Source organism: Perissodus microlepis, chromosome 19, assembly GCF_051167445.1.
Source record: "Perissodus microlepis isolate ML-2025 ecotype Zambia chromosome 19, ASM5116744v1, whole genome shotgun sequence".
Classification (NCBI taxonomy): Eukaryota; Metazoa; Chordata; class Actinopteri; order Cichliformes; family Cichlidae; genus Perissodus; species Perissodus microlepis.
The window spans coordinates 27,079,959-27,102,222 of NC_140479.1; the positions used below are offsets into that span (position 1 = coordinate 27,079,959).

General features: G+C 42.6%; 1 long non-coding RNA gene across 1 annotated transcript; it reads right to left on the reverse strand.

The window, feature by feature from the left end:
• Positions 1-6,425: 6,425 nt before the first annotated feature.
• Positions 6,426-22,240, reverse strand: LOC146366209 (uncharacterized). The gene is made up of 3 exons (XR_014798527.1): positions 22,156-22,240; positions 12,161-12,226; positions 6,426-6,669 (listed from the first exon to the last, which is right to left on the reverse strand). It is a non-coding gene; the product is annotated as an uncharacterized LOC146366209 (long non-coding RNA).
• Positions 22,241-22,264: the final 24 nt, after the last annotated feature.

Here is a 22,264-nt window from a genome sequence, read left to right on the forward strand (position 1 = left end):
CAGACGAATGCATGTTTTAGACACAAGAGGGCACTGGCTCTACATGTGACATGAGCTCACCATGAGTGACAGATGCGTGCTGCATCTTCTATAATCCCCACAGACAGGTTGGCTGCAGTGATGAGGGAGCTTTCCTGTCTTCAGATAACCCTCTACAGGGAGTGCAGAATTATTAGGCAAGTTGTATTTTTGAGGAATAATTTTATTATTGAACAACAACCATGTTCTCAATGAACCCAAAAAACTCATTAATATCAAAGCTGAATGTTTTTGGAAGTTGTTTTTAGTTTTAGCTATTTTAGGGGGATATCTGTGTGTGCAGGTGACTATTACTGTGCATAATTATTAGGCAACTTAACAAAAACAAATATATACCCATTTCAATGATTTATTTTTACCAGTGAAACCAATATAACATCTCCACATTCACAAATATACATTTCTGACATTCAAAAACAAAACAAAAACAAATCAGCGACCAATATAGCCACCTTTCTTTGCAAGGACACTCAAAAGCCTGCCATCCATGGATTCTGTCAGTGTTTTGATCTGTTCACCATCAACATTGCGTGCAGCAGCAACCACAGCCTCCCAGACACTGTTCAGAGAGGTGTACTGTTTTCCCTCCTTGTAAATCTCACATTTGATGATGGACCACAGGTTCTCAATGGGGTTCAGATCAGGTGAACAAGGAGGCCATGTCATTAGTTTTTCTTCTTTTATACCCTTTCTTGCCAGCCACGCTGTGGAGTACTTGGACGCGTGTGATGGAGCATTGTCCTGCATGAAAATCATGTTTTTCTTGAAGGATGCAGACTTCTTCCTGTACCACTGCTTGAAGAAGGTGTCTTCCAGAAACTGGCAGTAGGACTGGGAGTTGAGCTTGACTCCATCCTCAACCCGAAAAGGCCCCACAAGCTCATCTTTGATGATACCAGCCCAAACCAGTACTCCACCTCCACCTTGCTGGCGTCTGAGTCGGACTGGAGCTCTCTGCCTTTACCAATCCAGCCACGGGCCCATCCATCTGGCCCATCAAGACTCACTCTCATTTCATCAGTCCATAAAACCTTAGAAAAACCAGTCTTGAGATATTTCTTGGCCCAGTCTTGACGTTTCAGCTTGTGTGTCTTGTTCAGTGGTGGTCGTCTTTCAGCCTTTCTTACCTTGGCCATGTCTCTGAGTATTGCACACCTTGTGCTTTTGGGCACTCCAGTGATGTTGCAGCTCTGAAATATGGCCAAACTGGTGGCAAGTGGCATCTTGGCAGCTGCACGCTTGACTTTTCTCAGTTCATGGGCAGTTATTTGGCGCCTTGGTTTTTCCACACGCTTCTTGCGACCCTGTTGACTATTTTGAATGAAACGCTTGATTGTTCGATGATCACGCTTCAGAAGCTTTGCAATTTTGAGACTGCTGCATCCCTCTGCAAGATATCTCACTATTTTTGACTTTTCTGAGCCTGTCAAGTCCTTCTTTTGACCCATTTTGCCAAAGGAAAGGAAGTTGCCTAATAATTATGCACACCTGATATAGGGTGTTGATGTCATTAGACCACACCCCTTCTCATTACAGAGATGCACATCACCTAATATGCTTAATTGGTAGTAGGCTTTCGAGCCTATACAGCTTGGAGTAAGACAACATGCATGAAGAGGATGATGTGGACAAAATACTCATTTGCCTAATAATTCTGCACTCCCTGTATACTTTAAGTCTTCCACACAGAGGGAATCCCTCCATTTACGAGCATTTCTCATTCTCTCCTTCATGCTCGCAAATACAAAATAAAGTTAATTTAACTTGGAGGGGTAAATTAAAATTTGTATGATGATTCCTAAATGCAGAAAGCATAATGGGGGGGGGGGGATGGCTTCCATCATATGGAGGCAGCCGCAGCAACACAGGATGTGATAGAAGTACACTCTTGCCCTCCTGTTTGTTTTCTCAGTCGATGTCTGATAAGCCCTCAACTAAGAAAACATCTTTAATGCCTGTGGCTATGCAGGTCCTGTGGCCATCAGCACGATACCCACATATTCCTGGCGCGACTCCACGTACTGTGGTCTGAACACTATCAGGAGCCGGGAGAAGGCATCTTGAAGTACTTGGAGGCAGAAGTCCAGTTATTTGGTCTTGGCATGCACCTGTGGATTTGCATAATGGTCTCTCTCAAATTTCCCCCAGGAATGCTCGGTAAAGAGGGACCACAAATCAGAAAGTTGTCCTCTGGCATCTAACTAAGAATAATGTACCATGTTGGAAAGGCCTTCTTTCCTTACAGAACCCGTGGGAGATCGCGCAGCAACAGTACAGTGTTGTTTTTTCTGTGTGTTTTTTAAATAAATTTAAATCTGATGATAAAAATTCCCTAGAAAAAATATGTTTCTCAGACAAATTTTCCATGCACTATTCCATAAACAACTCCAGACCCAACTGTAGCTTGGTTTGGAGGTTTAGGGTTTGCCAAGTTCCTGGAGGGGGGGGGAGTCAATTTATGGGTGGTTCTCTTTGACCAAAGAATTTACTTACTCATTTGAGATGAGATGTCTCTGAGATGTCCGTCGGTTTCTCTGATCAAAGATAATTGTCCGCAGACAGGGATCCACACAAGGGAGACAACACAAATGTGGCACGCCTTTATGCATCTTTAGAACATGACCGCGCGCTCTCTTCCCTGCTAAACAGCCGTGGGGGTTGTCTGCTTCCCATTCCAACATGCAGGTCCTCATTACCCGATTGGACGGTGCTGATTAACTGCCAACTGGATTGGCTGCAGATATTTATCATCTGCGATGATTGGGCCAATTTAGACTCCAATCTTAATCAAGGTTGTTGAAGGACAGCAGCAGGCCGGGACTTCAGTTCTCTCCAGGAAGTTCACCGTTACTGTACACAATCTAGTGATTTCATGTTACATGCAAATGCGTCCAAACCCTCCCAAACATCAGCTCTCTTCATATGCTGGTCCTCTAGAACAGGGGTGCCCAATCCTAGTCCTCGAGAGCTACTGTCCTGCAGTTTTTAGATGCATCCCTAATGGTTTGATTACCTCTTCAGCATGCCATCAAGTTTGGCAAAGGCCTGATAACAAGCCATTCATTTGATTCAGGTGTGTCAAAACAAGGATGCATCTAAAACCTGCAGGACGGTAGCTCTCGAGGACTGGGATTGGACACCCCTGCTCTAGAAGAAGCAGAGTATGAAAGAAGAGCCTCCCTCCATCCGCAATGGCTTACCACAAACGCTTTGTGTGACTTTGACTGTTTTTTGGGGGAAATTCTGCCTCAGCTGTGCCTTCCGAAGTTGGCCTATCAGCATCTTAGAAGTGTGGTTCTGCTATTGACGTTGTTGAGTATTATGGAGAAAACAGCTGTAAGAAATGCACATCACAGTGATGACAATGGTCTGGCAACTGAGTGCGGCACAGGAATGTATGGATGGGATGTTACTGCTGATTAAAGAGATTTTTTTCCCCCCCGTGATCTCTTGATATTTCACAGATTCTCTGTTGCTCCTATCAATTCTTCTGTTATTTAAGTGATGAGACCTGGCTCTCAACACTTAGGCTGAGATGACTGCAAGTCTACCTGGAACAGCACGTAAAAGCGGCCTGACAAAGGAGAAAGGGCCTTGTTTGAATACATTCCTCTGTCGGGAACAGGACCGCCAACATGTGCTTTGTTTTGAAAGTGATATAAACGTCCATACGTACAGCTGAGGTCAGAGACAAGCAGAAGCACGCGTATTGAAAAACTGCTAGCGCGGAGATTAAGTGTCCCCCAGCTGATGGCTGTCTATATTATATATGATGCTGGAATGTGCCTATTGATTCATGGGGTTAGCTGTCCTGCTGGGATGTGCAGCTGTACTGTATTTGATATGTTGGGAAACATTTCAGTAGTTATATTTCTTTTGTAATAACAGGGACTCTAATGTTGATTGTCTAACTGTCTGAGAAATACCCCATGCTGCTCCGCCCTTATTGTTAGCACAGTTGTCACTATAGCGTATGTGAATAGGCTGTGAATTGCAGCTTAGCCATGTTAACAGCATGGGTCGCGGTCTAGTTGAGTCTGTCACCTGACCATTTTAATCTAGACTGAAACATCTTGACAGTTTTGTACAGTTTGTCTCCTAGTAACTTTCTTCAACTTTTCCCCATAACACTAGGCTTTTCTTTTGTGTCTGTTGGACTCATTGTCAGTGGGACAGATATCTATTGCAGAGTAGCTGATTCCTGATTGAGACTTGTCCTGCATCCCCCTCAGAAAACTGAAATATCTCAGCACTACTCTGTACATTTAGGCATTTGTGGTTTCCCCAAGTTAGTGATATTTGATTTCTCTTCAGCTGCTGAATTTGACGCAGATCTACTACAGCTCATCTAATGCTATCACTAGATGAAATCTATTTTTAGGGGATTTATGATAACAAAAAATTATGATAATATCTTTTCTAGTGTAATACTATAGTACTAAAGTCTTTAGCCTGAACTCTCTTAGGCAGCTTTCTTGTCAAGCGGCCTTCAGGAATAGTTCTCCAGGCTTCTTGTAGGACGTTCACTGCTCTTCTTTGGATGTTGGCTGCCTTTTGTTCTGTTGTCTGTCAAGATGATGTTGGGTGTTTGGGATTATTGTCATGTAAAAAGAAAATGAATCGGGTGCCATTCAGATGCTTTCCAGATGGTATGCATGGTGGATCAAAATCTCACTGCACTTTTCTGTTTTCATAATTCCATTAATATTGAGAAGATCCCCAACCCCAGCGATTAAAACGCAGCCCAACACATGACAAAACCCCCCACAGTGTTTTAGAGATGACTGTCACTCTCACTGTTGTTCCTCTCTCCTGACCTCTTGGACCTATTGGTGACGTTTTGAACCAAAAACTTCAGTTATGGATTAATTACTCTGATTTTACCACAGATTTTCAGTCCAGTTCTTGTGTAATTTTTCTCCCCATTTCCCCTCCTTAAGAGTGGCTTCTTGATAGCCAAACTTCCAGTGAGACATGCTTAGTTATGCCAAGTTTTATGGCTTTGGGAATCAGCTTGTTGTTTGAATGGGGACAAATGATGATTGCAATAGGCTGCTTGTAAGTGCCTACAGATACAATTTAACATTGGTTCTTTGCTAAGTTGTCTGTTATATGTAGACACAACATTGACTCATCCCTTGAGTTAGGTTCCTTCTTTATGCTTGAATGTTTCATAGCCCAGTGTTAAGTTTCCGTACAAACTGGACTGCAAACGAATGAAAAAGCAGAAAAGACTTCAGCAAATAATATTGCTGAAGAGCACTTTCAAAGTCACAAGAAAGTCTGACACCTTGGAAGTGAGATATAAAGAAATGAGGGGTGGCTCAAGACTTTTGCACAACACTGTATACTGCAAACACTGTTGGATATTTAATTCCAATACAGCTTTACAGAGCCACTAGTCTGACTCTCAGCTCTTTTAGTACTTCTGTCCGTATCCTCATAAAGTTTCCCATATGAAATTGTCCCTTTTACTGCGCGCATGTAAAATGCTTCATACAGTTTCTGAACCATGAAGAAGAACAGGACTGTTTACAACAAATTCTTCCGGCGTGATAAAAAGCTGCATAACTCTGGTTTTTGTGCCACAAGGTCAGGATCAAACTAGCTGTCATGAATTCTGACTCCCACAGTTATGCAAATAGAAATATTAGGGTCTAGTAGAAAATGACCAATAATAAGCCTGGCATTAGTTCTCTTTCCAACCACATCCACTCCAAGTCAGTAGAGTGCTCCAGGCCACTGGGCTGATCCCAAGCACTGTAATTATTCACCTAGGAAGCTCAGTATGTTCAGCACAGTCGTCATATTTTGTACTGTCCTCTACTCTGTGTATTACAACAAACTTGGCTTATTTGGCAATTCGCTTCCAAATGACAATACAGGTGCCTTTAATATATTTTGATTTATAAACTGTCACAGTGGATTCAAGTGCTTTATTTCCTTATTAAATTAAAATAAAAAGAGCTGCTTATGGTTTACCCACAGTTCCCCTGCACAACCTAGAGCTCCTTATTTGTAAAAAGCACTCCACTGCTGGTCTGCAGCTTGGGCCAGATCACTACAACGTGGAATTCTGACAGCCTTTAGTCATCCTCGGAGGTACGGTTTTCTTACTCAGGGGGCTAATAAATACATTCATACTTTCTCCGGTAAGAAAAAAAGAGGCTTTAAATGGATTTCACTGACCACAGCAAAGCAAATACAACAATAGTAACCACATCTGGCCAACACATGTGCCATCTTTTTTTGTGTACATATCAGCAGCATCCAGCTCACAGTGTGTTTACAGCACGGAGCCAGATATCACCTTCTCTTCTGTGCTGTGAAATTGAAACTGTTGAGAGGACAGAAGAAAAAAAAGAGTTTGACAGGAGCATCAAAAACAAGATGTCAAAAACAAGCCAAAGCATTTTATTTGCACACATCCAGCTCAGCCTAGGGATGCCAGTTTGGGAGGGCCTAGGCCGGGACTGAATTACACTCTACATACTGCTGCAGATGAAAGAAAGGGAGAGGTACAGCACACCTGCTGGAAACTGCTGATTGAGGGGAAGTGTGTTCCTGCCTGCTGCGGTGATCTCTGCCAAGTCATACCGACAAGAGATGGTCGACACAGTTGGGACCACCCTGAAAAGAGAGAGGAACAGGGTGAGGCCTGGACTGACAGAAAGATTGACGGCATCCTATCAGCTGCTACTTCCCCAACATGTACAGCCATTTAGATAATGGCAGGCTGCTTCCTAAACCCTGTGAAAAAGAGGCTTCATGTTCTCCCTCGTGACTGCATTTCAGCTATGTTCTCATGAATAGCAGATTCATATGGGTCTTCTTGACTGTCAGTACTACATATAGAAGTCTGATGATTGTAATCTTGCTGAATAATCTACACTTTTCCATCCGTTTTTTTTACTGCTTATGAAGTTCAGGGTAACAGCAGGGTTGGAGCCTCGCCCAGCTGTCACAGGGCAAGAGGTGCTGTTCACTCTGGGCAGATCGCTAGTCTGTAGCAGGGCACTTTTCATGTGCAAGCCTTATCACGATATGATGTAATGTATCCAGGCTCCTTTCTGGGATAGCACTGTAGTCTGTCGTGGCAGGGCTCGCTTCCTCGTTAAGGCTGTCATCGCCCAATGGGATGATGAGAATGCCATCCAGAAATAAGCGTGGACATCAGAGGGGCCACAGACATGGCATCAAGTGTTTGTTTTGCTCTGGGTATGAATTACGCAAGACACTGTCTGTGTATTTATCAAGGTTAGAGAGGGACTGCCACTAAGGCTCACCACACGTCTATATTAATTACATTAGAGATGTTAAAATGAGGACTTTCAACAATACCTTTCAAACGTGTGAGTTAAAATAATGTTTTTCCTTTTCTGAATGTTCTCTAGATCATATTTTAAGGTTTGTTTTACTCTGTAAGCTAGTCAAGTTATACACATAGGTTTAAAACAATTTGTAAAAAGAGAAGCATCCTCTAAAAGAGGTCAGTGTTGTGAAATGCCTGCATAGTAATAGTCAAAAGAAAAACATACAATTCTTTATATTTCACTAGGAAGATGAGAAATATGTGGAGCAATTTATTGGAACATTTGCAAACATATGAAAATACAGCATATAAAGCAAAAGCAGAATTTTTACAATTTTAAGAACTTGAAAGTCAATATTTGGTGTGATCGTGTTTTATTCTTTAACATAGCCTGAAGCTTCTTGTCATTTCTTTAGGTTTGTCATACTCTTCACAAATAGGTCTTCAGGCTTCTTAAAGGACATTCAAAGCTCTTTTTTGGATATTGGCTAGCCTTCTGTTCTGTTCTCTGTTAAAATGGTCGCACATCTTGATCATCTTGATCATTAATGTTCAGGTCATGGATCTGGGAAGGCCAATCCATGACTGATAATGTTTCTGCAAATTAGGAGGCTGGAAGCTCACACAAAGTTGCTTTTACTGTGGGCATTGGGCCAAAATACAAAGGAAACAGCCATCAATAATCTTACAGTGCATCTGGGTTTATTTCACTTTACATTAAAGGTAACTAATCTTGAGAAAGAACACAAATGGAGTGCTCAACTCTTAAATAGAAAAGAAGGTTGGACCATAAGTCATTAACTGAGAAGAACAATTCTCATAATTCTCAAAACTCATTTCAGCTGCAGGAGTGAGACGAGTAAGCTAAAGGGCCAGGTGAGCTCAACGGTCAAAGAAGCTCAGGAACCAATGATGAGAAATCAAGAGAGGAAAGGAGGTAAATATGGTAATAAAATAAGAATATTAACTGCAGTTTTGTTGTGTGTTTCTCTGTGCACTTATGGTTTGACTGAACTGGGAGTGTGATTTGGGATCATTGTTAAAAACGGAAGCTGTTGCCAATCCTACACTTCCCAGATGGCATTGCATGGTCTATCAAAATCTGACCGTACTTTTCAAGGTTCATAATTCCATCAGTTTAGACAAGAACGCCGACAACATTGGTTGCAATACAGCCTCAAAACATGACAGAGCCTCCACTGTGTTTTTACAGATGGCTGTAGACACTCATTGTTCTACCTCTCTCCTGATTTCTTAAGTACACATTCAAATTTGCCACTGATTTTTGGTCCTTTGTTGTGTAATTTGGCATACCTCAGTCTTTTTCGCTTCCTTAAAAATTTTTTACAGCCACCCTTCCACTGAAACATTTCCGATGAGGCTTCAGTGAACAGTAGATGGATTAATTGAAGGTCCAGATGCAGCTCTCGGGTCCTGTGTCAGGTCTTTGCTGGATTTTTTCCTCTTTAGGATGTGACTTTCAGATACTGATCATCTGCTGCAGATAGAACTGGCAGGCCCAAAAAACTTTCAGGAATACGCTCCAAAACCATTCAGATATACTGTATGTCAGGGTTTCAACTACTAGCTCTTTCCTGATGCAAAAATATAATTTTATGTCTGTCAAGCTCATATTGTTGCTACTTTTTGTAGATTTGGTTAAAGAAATGGAAACAAATGATGTGCTTTTGTGACAGATTGCTGGTTTAAAAATAGAAAAAAATATTTAAAACTTTTTTTTTTTCATAACTTGTCTGTCATGTGTAATGCTTAAACAACACAGTCTGGCTCCTTGGAAGCAAACTATAAAGAAATCAGGGGTGACTCAAGACTTTTACACAGTACTGTGCATGCATATAATCCTCCTCTGGCTAGACTGACAGACGAGAGAGATGCTGACATGCTTGTAGTTTGGTTGCCGTATTTGGACAATGAGGAAAAAAATATATTGGGTAAAGGCCCACTGTTGACATTGTCCAAGCTGTGAAACCCAGTAAATACACAAAATACTGGATATTTATTATATCTTCAGCCATTAAACTGTCACCAGTCAGCCCGGCTGTTAAGACGTTACATTTCGTGCCAGTTAGTTCACATAATTCACAGACTGGATGGAATCCCCCAATTTTTTTTAAAGTCGTCCAGGCGAACGGCCGTCGTCATTTCAAAATCGCTCACAGTATGGGCCAGCGTCTCCACAAGGGCATGCAAAAACTTTTCAGATGTCCAACATTGTACATAAAATGCGGTTGAGACATTTTCCATCCACCGAAATCATCAGTGATGTTGTTATGGTCGTTAGAGAACGCAACAGCAACATTTTTGTGGCAAAGTAAACGTTACGTCAACAAAGAATTTGCCCAAAGACTTCTCCGAGGAGGTTTTGCATGGAAATAAACTTCCAAGTAAATACGGTGTGTGTAACACTTTTCAGTCAAACTCCACAGACGCTCTGTATTTATTACAGCATAAATATGAAAGCCTCCCATTTTCGGTCCCATTTTTTTCCTAAGAATGAAAATGGCACAATAAAAAGCTGTTATGCAACCAAAGATGTTTCTGGGTGCTTCAAACAAGGAGATTGAGCTATTTTCTGTTTAGGTTTGTGATTAACAGCCCCCAGGTTGTCTCCAGATGTGGTTTGGCCTCAGACACACACACACACACACACACGCGCTGACTCTGATCAGCAATAAAAAAGGTGACCCCTCATAACACTATCCATCATCATAAGAGATGACGCGGTGATCTAATAAGAAGATCTGACTCTTTGTGCAAACATGAGATCATTATTTAAGCTAAATGGTGGACAGCTGGGGTGGTGGTCCCCATCTTTAAGAAGGGGGACCGGAGGGTGTGTTCCAACTACAGGGGGATCACACTCCTCAGCCTCCCTGGGAAAGTCTATGCCAGGGTGCTGGAAAGGAGAGTTCGTCCGCTAGTCGAACCTCGGATACTGGAGGAACAATGCGGTTTTCGTCCTGGTCGCAGAACACTGGACCAGCTCTTTATCCTCTCGAGGATACTTGAGGGTGCATGGGAGTTTGCCCAACCAGTCTACATGTGTTTTGTGGACTTGGAGAAGGCATTCGACCGTGTCCCTCGGGGTGTCCTGTGGGAGGTGTTGCGGGAGTATGGGGTGTCTGGCCCATTGCTACGGGCCATTCGATCCCTATACAACCGTTGTAAGAGCTTGGTTTGCATTGCCGGCAATAAGTCGGACTCGTTCCCGGTGGGTGATGGGCTCCGCCAGGGCTGCCCTTTGTCTCCGGTTCTGTTCATAATTTTTATGGACAGGATTTCTAGGCGCAGCCAAGTGGCGGAGGGCTTTCGCTTTGGTTGCCTCAGAATCTCATCTCTGATTTTTGCGGATGATGTGGTTCTGTTGGCTTCATCGGGTGATGGCCTCCAGCTCGCACTGGAACGGTTCGCAGCTGGGTGTGAAGCAGCGGGAATGAGGATCAGCACCTCCAAATCTGAGGCCATGGTTCTCAGCCGGAAAAGGGTGGAGTGCCCACTCCGGGTCGGGGATGAGTTCCTGCCCCAAGTGGAGGAGTTCAAGTATCTCGGGGTCTTGTTCGCGAGTGATGGGAGAAGGGAGCCGGAGATCGACAGACGGATTGGGGCTGCAGCTGCAGTAATGCAGACGCTGCACCGGTCCGTCGTGGTGAAGAGGGAGCTGAGTGTAAAAGCGAAGCTCTCAATTTACCGGTCGATCTACGTCCCTACCCTCACCTATGGCCACGAGCTGTGGGTAGTGACCGAAAGAACGAGATCGCGGATACAAGCGACAGAAATGAGCTTCCTCCGAAGGGTGGCTGGCCTCTCCCTTAGAGATAGGGTGAGAAGTTCGGCCATCCGGGAGGGGCTCAGAGTAGAGCCGCTGCTGCTCCACATCGAAAGGAGCCAGTTGAGGTGGTTCGGGCATCTGACAAGGATGCCCCCTGGGCGCCTCCTGGGTGAGGTGTTCCAGGCATGTCCCACCGGGAGGAGGCCCCGGGGCAGGCCCAGGACACACTGGAGAGATTATATCTCTCGGCTGGCCTGGGAACGCCTTGGTGTTCCCCCGGATAAGCTGGAGGAGGTGGCTGGGGAGAGGGAGGTATGGGCCTCTTTGCTTAGGCTGCTGCCCCCGCGACCCAGCCTCGGATAAAGCGGATGAAGATGGATGGATGGATGGATGGATGGATGGATGGATGGATGGTGGACAGCTGGTTGAGCGTTTAGAAGCACAGGCAACAGTTACCAAACTTCTCATCACATGCTATTAACTGGTGACATAAAAACAATAAGGTGTTGGGAAACAGTAGGAGAAGTTATGTGAATTCAACCATCAGAGCCATCTAGGTCTTTTGTACCTCCATTTATTTTATGAGGGAGACTTGGTCACAATCGATCTATAAAACAACAAATAGAGACCGAGCTGTTTGTAAATAAAAACTGCCCCCTTCCTTTCCACTGTCCAGTTTGCCCATTCCAAAATCCTCTGGAGCCTTACATAATTTCCAAACATAAAAATCTGGTGCACAACAAAAAACGTGCATGATTTTAATCCTTTTTTTAAATTGCTCTGAAATGCATCTAAACATCCCACGCACCATTTACTTATATCATGATCTATCATGCAAGTCTTAATATACAAGCCCTGTGATTGATTCCTCTTGGGTTATCTTATCTTCAGCTAAGTAGAAACAGTTGAAGGACAGTTTTATGACTTTATCATTTTGTTAACAGCTCTCCATAATTGCCGTGTCACTGTGTATTTTCATACTCAGCTGTCATCCTGTTTTTATTCATTTAGTAACTTACCTCTTCCTATGATAATCATTCTTCCGGACCGTGCCAAGACAATCCGTGGAGAAAGGGGTCTGGGTACTGCAGGGCGAGTACAGAAACAACACTGCATTAGTTATCCTAAAGTCAAAGAGCTCCTTAATGACAGAGTGCAACCTTGATCTTGTTTCACTGTGCTATATATTACTGGTTTCTTGCATCTTAAGATTAGTCACACGAAACAAACCAAAGCTCCCTCTGCGGAGATCCTGTTTTTACATTTGGATTTAAGGATATAATTCTTTGATAGACTGTGACTGAACATGTAGTAGGCTGATAGACATGATACAGCTGCAGATTCGTGTAAACACATTGGAAACAGTGGTGTACAGTAACCATGAAGTTTACTGTAACATCAGCAGCAGCATTATTAAGTAAAAGGGTTCTAGTTTTATTTCAGAAACTCAATCTGATATTATTCAACCTGCAGGTGAGGAAAAATGAACAGGTAAGCACTTATCATCTGTCTCTATAGAGAGAAGCTACAGCAGGAAGAGAGTTAGCTTGGCTTAGCATTACAGTAAGACTGGAAACAAACAGCTAGTCAAGCTCTGTCCAACACCTCTTAAACTGCTAGCTTTTACACTTTTACTGGGTTTCATAAAGATTAACATGTATTAAATCTTGATGAAAGACCTTCAGCCATGTTGGCAGGTGAATTTGGAGATTTGTATCTATAGCTTCACAAAATCCACTTTTCGTCACCATAACCTGGTGACTCAAGAAGCCCCCCCCCCCACACACACACACAAAAACCCTCCTCACAACTTCTTTTGAGCAGCTTTGTGTAGGAAATTGTTTCTAAACTGATTCTTTATATATCCTTTATAGGTCTTAGGACTTTTAAAGCAGTGCTTTAAAATAACTTTAAAAATATCTGAAAAGTTCTTCCAAAACGATTTTCTTCCTGATAAGAGAAGCAATAGCCTGGCAGCAGAAAGTTTCATCTAATTGCTGGTTTAGACTGCGTGGCCTGCTGGAGACTAATTTGAGGTAAGCAAATAAACAGATTTAACTCTCTTGGATGACCTTGAGCTGGTGTGACTGTGAAGCAAGCGTGGCACACTCAGTGAATTTTCCTCTTATAAATAAAGGTTTAAGTAAACACTGCTTAATCATTTTGTCTAAATTCATCAGCTTATACTAAGTACTTATTTACTTATTTCCATCCTGACTGTCAATCGTGTACAGTATTTGACCGTTAGGTCCTGTAGATATTTAGATGTGTTGCTCATGATGCCATGAAGTCATGAGGATCAGCACGATAAGTAAACTCACCTCTTCTGGCACTTGAGGCTGTTTAGCAGCATGTCTGTCTGCGGGCTTATTAAAACTTGGCTCCCTAATGAACATTCGCCCTTGAAGCCTGCTGAGTGCTTAGTGCTGCTCAGGAGACGAGGCTCTGGACGCATGGGGCCTCTCTTCCTGCTCCCTACTGAGCGCTCGGTATAAAACTCAGCTGTACCGGCAGGCCGGGTTAGAGTCATATGAATACTTTTACATTACAGTGAACTGGAATGTTAACAAAAGACAGTCCACAGAATAAATTCTATGCTTGTTCCTCCATGTTTTATTTCAGGGGAAATAAATTTTGTGAGCTAATGTGCAGAACTGTTGCTTTGGCTTGGTGACAGTTTCTGTGTGTCGTTTTGTCATTGTCATCTTGTCAGCTTTGCCTTGGGTGATTTAAACCCCACTGCTGCAGCAGCATGGGAGAGCGAGAGCAAAAAAGCTGTTCCACATGGGCTGACTGAGACCCTGCAGCCATGCCGTGAGTTCACACTACACCATGCCAATGTGTGTGTGCATGTGTATGCATGAGAACTGTAGCTGAAGCTGAGTGTGATGTGGGGCAATGGTAGACAGAGTTGCTCAATAACATAACCAGTCCAAGATTTCTCTCATGGGTGTGATTCACAAAGTGGGCAGTTATGGGAAACATCCAAGAAGTCCGACTTAAAAGACATGAAAATCCTGTTCTTTTTATCTATCCATCCATCAAGAACATCAAACCAACAGTCAATTGTTCTGGTAGTAGTGTGATTGTCTGGGGCTGTTTTGCTGTGTGAGGACCTGGACAATTCATCAAGCCATGAATTCTGCTCTCTACCAGGAAATGCTGAAGGAGAATGTCCAACCAACAGTTCATGGCCTGTTAAATTATGCAGCATGACAAAAACACTTTATTGACGTTGTTGCTGCGAATGGTGGCCTATCTATCTATCTATCTATCTATCTATCTATCTATCTATCTATCTATCTATCTATCTATCTATCTATCTATCTATCTATCTATCTATCTATCTATCTATCTATCTAAGTCCTCTGGTCCTGCCAAAGATGAATGTGACGCTAATTTAAAAAACAGTTCAAAGACATTCCTGAAAAGTGCCATGATGAATGGGGCAGTTTTCCCAAACATCTGTTGGAGGCCTCAGTTTCTGTCTGCCTGGAGGGCTCTCGCAGACAGGTCAGGGTAGTCAGAGAGACTTCCTCCCTGAACCTTGCATCCCTCCAGTGCAGTCCCATGGATCCCATGGTCGTAACAAGGTTTCATTGATAGCTGTTCCACTGACTGGACTAAAGTTTAGCCGTTGTTGAATGCTGCCGTTGATGTTACCCTACTGACCTTCACGCACTCAACACTGGCGACTGATAATTAACAAAAGCCTGTGGCAGAGAGCACTTTGAAGTCATCTCTGCTAATCGTCGTGTCATCCCCTTTTTACTTGAAGTTTGCTTGTGGTAAACAGAGACTAGGCTATGGTGGGCCAGAGGTTTGTTCTGACTAAATGGACTATGGGGAAAAGGTTTAATGGATTGAAAAATAACAAATTTATCATGCTTAATAGGAAGCTATTCAGGTCAAATTGACCTCATGCGGGGGGTTAAATCGCATCGTAACTTTCTGGCGCTCGACCTTCACTGTTAATTGGGGGCAGTGAAGAAGATTTTTCATTCTCCTAACCGCTGAAGAGAGCACATGATTCTCTGCTCACAGCTAACCAAGCATAAGGCCCGTGCAGCAGGACTAGCAGGCCTTAAACACGAGCATTACACGAGTGCTGCATATGGAAAGAAGATTATTCCTTCAAAACACAGCTAGCAATTAGTTTGCCTCAAACTCCAGCGCCATACCAAGTTTATGTGCTGTCATGTTGAAGGCTGGGAAGCACGTGTCATCAGTGAGTCAGCCACCAAATAGGGTTTATGTCTCATCCATTCCCAGCAGTAAAGATAAACAGAACTTAACCTGCATTACTCAACAGGCCTGCAGTCTACTATCAAAACAACTGACAATTTGTTAAATCTTTGCTTTATGGTGTGTGCAGTCAGACTAACACATGGGTGGCTTAGGGGTGAAATAAAATAACACAGTCGACGTGTGAACTAAAAAACCCCTGCAGCAAAACAAGGTTTAAAAAACAACAAAAAAAGTGAGTTACAGCTGACACTGCTGTAAATAAAGATAAGATTTGAAGGCAGATGTACAGTTTATTTACCATACAGGCCTATACTTTCCATATTATAAACATTACAGGCTGTTTGTTGATACTTGACTTAAATCATCGTGACCTTCTGGAGGCAATTAAAGGACTCTAATGGGAACAGCGTTTTTTCAGGCAGTTTTTCAGATGTATGGTCTATTTTATAAGACGCTACCTGACACTAATAAAGTGTAAAAGAAGAAGAAGGAGAAATTGCTTCTTTATTGCTTTTTAACTTTTCCCACTGAAAAAATAGTCCTTTTGTTTCCCCTGAATTTAGATGCCAGGTTGGTGCCACACAGTTGGCATGTACTTTGAAGTGCTTGTCTCACTTTTGGCCCAGTTTCTAAAAGTACCTAATCTAATATCACCCCTTGCATCTTTCTTTGTTGTGTGTTATGAAAACGTGATGAACAGAACCATCAGTTACCATTTTTGCGAGATACACGTGTGGAGCAGTTTGTTTTTCTGCGGTGGGTAAGGGGCTGAGGGGTAAATGCAGCAGATATCCATTTCTGTCCTCCTGGTAAAGCTGCTAATGTGGAAAATGCTTGACCTTGATTTTCCACGGTCGGTTGGTAGAGACAGCGTAAAGCCGTAAAGCAACGAGAATAGGGGCCGAAGCTTTGAGGCACGGCCCATCTATAAACCCTTCAAGACAAAACAGCAACAGAGTCAGCCCAGAGCGCCATGCGGCCAGGTCACAACCAGGGGGACCAGAAGGAAGAGAGCTCCAGGGGCTCGGGCCAGGGGCTCGGGCCAGGGGCTCGGGCCAGCGGCGCGAGATGCACGCTTAAATCGAGGGTAAGGGGCCAGGAAAATTGAAAGGGAGGAGACAGAAAAGCAAACAGGAGGAAGAAAGCTCCGGTTGAAACGCCAGAATGATCTATCGCACACATTAACTCCTCCCTCTGCTGTTTTTTTCTTTTGTGAACTGAATACTCAGAATTTACAAGAATGCATGTCACCAAGGGCACTCCATCGCACTCCTATTTAGACATTACTGCCAGTGCTGATTTATGCTGTGACTGATTTCTGAATCTTTTAGGCTACAGCTGGCTAATGAGTAGAAGGCCCCCACATCTTTAGAAAAATGTATGTTTTCTGGAAAGTTATTGCATGTTCTTATTTGACCTAATTGGCTGCCAGCATGATCCACCCTTTGAATCCGCTCCAGCAGCATTTATCATGCAGCGGTGTGACATCATTCTGCATATTGTTCATTGGAGACATTTTTAAATCAAACTTCAAGAGACAGAAGGACTGCACAAGAGAATTTCAGGCTGAAGTGGAGCAGCAGACACTTAACCAAAGTGTAAAAAAAACAAAACAAAGGCAGCATATTACACAGCCTACTGAAGCCATACAAGAAGACCACAATACATGGCAGCAACTTTAATGTCATAACCTAGAATTTTACATTTGAATGAGTCCAAAGGAATCTTCTATATTCTTTTTTGTGATGCAGGACTTTTGGCGTAATCACATATAAATCTTACATTTATTATCTGATTTCTGGATCAAAATTCAAGTAGCATACATTATTCAGCAAATTAACACCAAAAAGTATCTAGACTCGGGTTGTGAAATATGAGGCCCGGGGGCCAGAATCAGCCTGGCAAAGACATTAACGAGGACATGCGTTTGAAAATCTTTCCTACTGATAAAAGTCAACGTCAAGTTATAAGCGTTATTAACACCAAATATACCTGACAATGCTCTTATCACGCGCAGTAGAAACCATCTTCCCACTGCTGCAGAAGCTAACATCCACGGTTTTCCTTCTCTCCGACTCTTTAATCTTAACTTACCAGATTTTTTCCTGGATTGGCTGCTTTGCAAACGCCAGCTAATAGCTTGTCAAGTCAAAAAATCTGTGAATAGACAAATTTTTCCATGAATAAGTTCCAGAAATAGGTGATTCTGCGAATACTGAACCGTGGATAAAAAGACCTCCCCCATGACCGCTCATACCACACCATACCACTTAGGTTAAACTTCTTCGTTGGTTAAATACCTGTAGTCTTAGTATTATAACTAGTTGAACTGACGGAAAGAGGAGATTCAGTGGTCCGGCCCACTTAAGGTTAAAGTGGGCTCTACACACCTTTGACACACCTGGTCTAGACAAAACCAATCAGATGAAATCAATTTTTCAAGTACCTAGATTGAATCACTGTCTTTCTTTCTTAGAATTGTATCTCAGAAGCCAGAGTCTACTGACATATTCAAGAAGTTGTGCAAAAGCTCCACGGGGGTTCATTTGCTAGCGGGTACAAGAATGGATGTCTTGTCTTTGTCTACTATACTGTTTATTATACACAGTTCTGCTGCTAGGAGTTTCTCCGTTTCACAGACTGTGCTGCAATATGGGTTATAATAATACATAATTATTTCTGTATCAAAGCCAATCTTTTGAAAGGGGGCAAAAGGATAATTTGTAAAAGGGAAGTACTTAATCTAATCTTTGTTACAGTTTTCATCATTCCAGTCAGCTAAAGGTCTTTGTTAACTTAACAACTCACACCCATAAATGAAAGAGCCGATCACTCAGCCGTGAAGCAATGCGAGGTGGATGCGTTGCCAGTGCTATGACATGCATCAGAAACGTTGCCAGTGGCGCTACAGTCTGTCTGACTTTCGCGTGTTTCTGGAGTGCTCCGCCATTTGAAAGTGTAGATGGAGCTGAAAGATTTCCCTCTAGATCCAGCACCGTACAGTATGGCTCGGAGGCAAACGCACACGCATTTCTCAGTTGTTTCACGGCTGCACTTGTAACACCCATAAAAAGTACGAATATCATGAAAGGGAAAGTGAAGGTGGTTGTCTTAAATAACACCCATGTGACCTACTTCTATTACCCAGCTGACAGCTCTTTGTTCACGCAAGCTGGGAAAGACCCTGCAGCCCAAGCCCTAAGTGCATTAGATTGCTCCTGCTCTATCTTTAACTGTTTCCTCTAGTTGTGCGAAGGCCTGTTTTATGTACAGTGCTCAATCTATTATGAAGCGTGATGGAGAACTTCTGTAATGATCCTTCTAAGGAAAAGCTGCCATGTTCAATGAAAAATAACACATCAATAAAGCACGTAATTCGAGTTTTTACAAAGTGGTTTTCTGCCAAAATGACCCTCCTTTTTCCACATTTTCCCTCAGGTCCTCACCGCTGCCCAGTCTGAACAATGTCAGTATTATGTTAGCTCCCGGGCAAAAAGAAAGGAGAGTTGAAGTCTTTGATACAAACAGCAAAAGGTAGCTAATGAAGAGATTGGCGCTCCTTGTTGTTAGTGCTCTCTATTGAAAGTCAATACAAGAGCCCGATTCACATAGATCACTTAAAATTCTGGAGGAGAGGCTAAGAATACACAGTTGATACTTGGTTATAACAGGAGCCCTACATTCTGGTAATGATACTGCTTAGCTGTCTTGTGTCTTACACTTGACCTCTGACCCCTCACTCGTGCAGCAGTGACAAGGCCGTCAACTAAACTGATGCAAATATGACATTCACGCTGACAGCGCGGATTCAACTCGATGCAGTTAATCAGCTTCCATCTATTTGTCCAAGATTACGCCATCGAATGTGAGACAATGAAAAGCACTTAATAATGTGGAGGCAATTCAAATCCACTTCAGGCTTGCTGTATCAATCACAGGCACGCACACATAAGCGGATCGTCGGTTCAGTCATGGGACTTGGATATTTTTGCTGATTTGACCCTGCACTTTGTGTGAAACCTCGCAGTGTAATGCAGTTATATTTCTGCTCTGCATTTGAAAGATGATAGGAGTGGCTTGGTTGTCATGCCAGAGCTTTCAAAGGACTCTTTGTGTAGAAGCGTCGGTCATAGCCAGAGACATCCTCCTGGTATTTATTCTAGAGTTCCTCCAGATGCTGCAAATTGAAGCCTATCAAATTGGGCCACATTAAAGTCCACTTTCATAACATTGTTGCTCCACAAACTTTTAATGATTCCCAAACAAGGGTTAGTTAAGGGGTATGTTAAAGACTGTATCTAGGGTAATCTGAATCTATCTATCTATCTATCTATCTATCTATCTATCTATCTATCTATCTATCTATCTATCTATCTATCTATCTATCTATCTAATAGATAAACAGATATAGATCTATCTGTCTATCTGCCAAGTTTGGAGTAGTTTGCATCAAGAGTTCCTTTGATAGCCGAAGAACAGACAGAGACACATCTACCTAACGTTCATCTCACCATCAGTCTAACATGGTGGTAGTAGTGTGATGGTCTGTGACTGCTTTACTGCTTTAACACCTGGACAACTTGCTGTAATTGATGAAGCCAGCTCTCTACTAGGAAATCCTGAAGGTAAATGTCCACCCATCAGTTCATGCCCTGAAGGTTAAGCAGTCTTGTGTTCTGCAGGAGGCGGTGACTGTAAATGCAACAGCAAGTCCTCGTCTGAATGGTTAAAAAAAAGATGAAAGTTTTTGGAGTGGCCCTGTCAAAGTCTGGACTTAAATCTGATTGAAATGCTTTGGTGTAACCTTAAACACGTCGCTCATGCTCAAAACCCCTCCAATGTGGCTTATTTTTAAAAGATCCTGCAAAGACCAGCGAGCCACAATTCATCCACAGCGATGTGAAACTAATGCACTTAATCAGGTCTCCCAACAATACACCTCCCAAGTTTGGAGTAGTTCAGGTGAAAATTTCTTTAGATGGCTGAGAAGAACATAAATTATGGATTTTTGACAAGAAACTAAAGGCGTTGGACAGATAACCTGTTGACATATTTTCTTGTAGCTGATAAATAAAACTAAACTAAATGTAACTGTCTAAAATGCTTGTCGATAAGTGAGAATCCAAGTGGTAGAACAATTAATAGTGTTAAAAAACTTCTAATAAAAGCATCAACTGACTGGAACATAAGGAGGTATTTAAGTGTGACACGGGTGTACACCTACCAGGAAAGGTTGGCAACGTCTGCCCTACACAGATACAAGAGCATGTAACATGACTCAGAAACAGATTAAGACATTGATTTAAACTCAGCAAGGAACACTTGAGCAGCAGCCAGCTGCTCATTCGCACAAGTCACTGAGGAGATCTGTCTGTCCATGTAGGGGTAACCCTCAAGGATGCTGGGGTCAGATGGCTGTGATCTCTTTGTTGCCATCTGCATTAGGAAAGCATGCTTGATTTAACTGTTATCAGTCAAAAATAGGGTACAGTAGCAGGCAGCAAGCTAGAGATGCACAAGACAAATGTGGCGTCCTTTGTAATTAGATTAGTATGGGTTAGAAGATAAGCTGTAATCAATTGTAGTGGTCAGTCCGAGCCTTCACAGATTTAGTTTGCATGGATCGCTAACAAAAAAAAGGAACACAGACGTCACTTTTCAGGGGTTTTGGATATTTCATGGCTGGGAAAAAAAATGAATGGGTAGAAAACAGCACTCTGTGTGTTTTGGATGGCAGTTCTGTGAGTGGTAATGGTGCTTAGGGAGTAAGGAGAGCGCTCATGAAAGAGACAGGCGTGCATCTTTGTGGGCTGAATGAGAGAAGCGAGCCAGCTCTCTTTGGGTAGTTTAGGGTCTTATGGGAGAAGAGAAATGTGTTATTTCCAGACAGTGAGAAGGAAAGTGATGATGCAGCAGATGAAAAGAGGAGATGAATTGGATGTTACATAACTTGACCAGTTTTCCAAGGTTTCAGTTTGAGGGAGTCTGAACTGTGAGCTTTTTACTTCCAAATCAAAATGTGTGTGTATGGTCAGGAAGCACGTTTTACATATATCCTGCAATCTATAAAAGCTTAACAGTACCACTGTAAATTATCTTTAAAGTATCCTTACATGGTTCACAGTGTGTCCTACCACAGAAATGGGTTAATAGAATAATAAGCCTAATTAATTAAAAATAATCATAAAACGGTGACTTTGAAATAATGAAACAATCAGCTCTGCGAAAGGAAGAAAAAACATCTGGAAGTTGTATAATATTTTCTACGCTGTCAACTTAAATTTAAATTGAAGGTAATGATTAATGCAGCTGCATTCATAAAACAGTCCTGCTCCGAAGAAATTCAGAGCAACAACATGTAACTTGGCAGAGAAAGTGCGTGTGGGCACATGGACCGAGCGATGCTGTAAGTAGAAGCAAGAATACATCCGACAAGGGGGAGTTTCTCCACGCAAAGCGCATGCAATCCCTACAAAAATTCCCAGTGACTTCAGATCCAAGGAGGTGGTGATACTCATGCGAGCACGATTCAAACTCTCTCACTTAGAGTAAGAATACAGCCTCAGAGCCCAGAGCCAGCGCGCTGCTCTCTTTGCCCCTCTTTTCTTGTTCAACATAAACTAAAGAGACGCAGATAGAATAATGTTTGCGTAAAACAGCATCTTTTTTCAGCGCGGGGGAAAGAAAAAAGCTGATAGTGTCTCCGTTTTCGGACTGTAGAAAAGTAAAGACTTGATAACCTGAAGACATTCTGTTTACGTCTTACCTGGGCATTATGAAGAGGTATCCGGGCATTTTTCATTGTTGGGAGAGGATGCGGTCTTGCTGAGCTCGTGTAAAACGGTATCTCGTTTTATTTGTATTTTCTTTTTCGT